A 1,374-nucleotide genomic window follows, 5' to 3' on the forward strand; every position below is an offset into this window, starting at 1 on the left:
GCTGTGATTTGCTCCAAGCAAAACATGCAGGGCATTATTAACTGAAGAAGTGGAAAAAAAAAAAGAAAAAAGAAAAAAGTGATTTAATTGAATTAAACAAACAAATTCAGAAACTGAGTTAAATGGAATGACAAAAACATGAAGACATAACTGAATAAATAGAATGAGGATGTATTGTACATCACAACAAGAAAACATGGCAGAATAGGAGCACGAGGAAGACGAGTCTTATAGAGCGCGCCCCTATAACAAAGAAGACATAAACCAAACATAGATGGCCTTCAGTCAGCATTTACAGAACACAAATCTCCTCCTCCCCCCCAACTTATTGGCTTTTGTATCTTTCGGTTACACTTTTCTTAAATCTGTATTTTAATTGAGCAATAGGATTTGCCTCTTTACATTAATTCCACAGCTTCACTCCATTTACTGAAAAACTCCTCTGTTTTAGTGCAGTTCTTGATAAAGGCACTCGAAAATCTCCTTTCATTCTGCTGTTACTGTCTATGATCAGTGAAAACAAATTTAATAAAGGTTCTGGTGACGACCCCTTGGATATCTTACTCATCATTATTACAATTTTGAAATCAACAAATCTTTGAATTTCAAAACAAAAGATTTACTGGAAAGGTCATTTGTGTGCTCCCTTGGGGCTTTATAATTTATAATGCTTTTTTTTTTTTAAAGCAACCATAATCGTTCTAATACATTTTTACATGCATTGCCCCACACTTCAATACAGTATGTAAAATATGGAACAATTAATGTGGAACAAAGAAGGAGTAATGATGCCTCATCCACAACCTGTTTTACATTAAATAAAATACCAATACTTTTGCTCACTTTATTTTTTATATAATTTATATGAATCTTCCAGCTAAGTCTCTCATCCAACATTACACCCAAAAAATTTTATTTAAGAGAGCATTTTGATGGTAATATTGTGAACAATGATCTTTTCATGTTCATAATGCTTCCTTATAACTAATATGTATTTTGTTTTGCCCCAATTCAAAAAGAATTTAATAAATTTCCATGTATTACAAAAAGCCGGTTCAAATATTAAAATAAACATTAAGCTACAGCACCACCATGTAACAAATATCAAACAATTTGCTATGAAATGAAAACAGTAGCTGCAGGTGAATTGATAAACTCCAGAAACTGTTAGTAGCTAGTTGTTAGCAGCCTGTTTGTAGTCGCTACTTTAATTTGCAGTACAAGCAGGATTCAGGATTCCAACACTGACTTAAACAGACGGCGATATTTTAAAGTAAAAGCACAGAAATGGGATAAACGTAGCTCATCTACCTTATATCAGAATTCCCCGACTTACATAGATGCAATTGGAGTCACCAGAGGTGTGCCTGATGA

This window comes from Stegastes partitus, unplaced genomic scaffold, assembly GCF_000690725.1.
Source record: "Stegastes partitus isolate 25-593 unplaced genomic scaffold, Stegastes_partitus-1.0.2 Scaffold1648, whole genome shotgun sequence".
NCBI classification, from domain to species: domain Eukaryota; kingdom Metazoa; phylum Chordata; class Actinopteri; family Pomacentridae; genus Stegastes; species Stegastes partitus.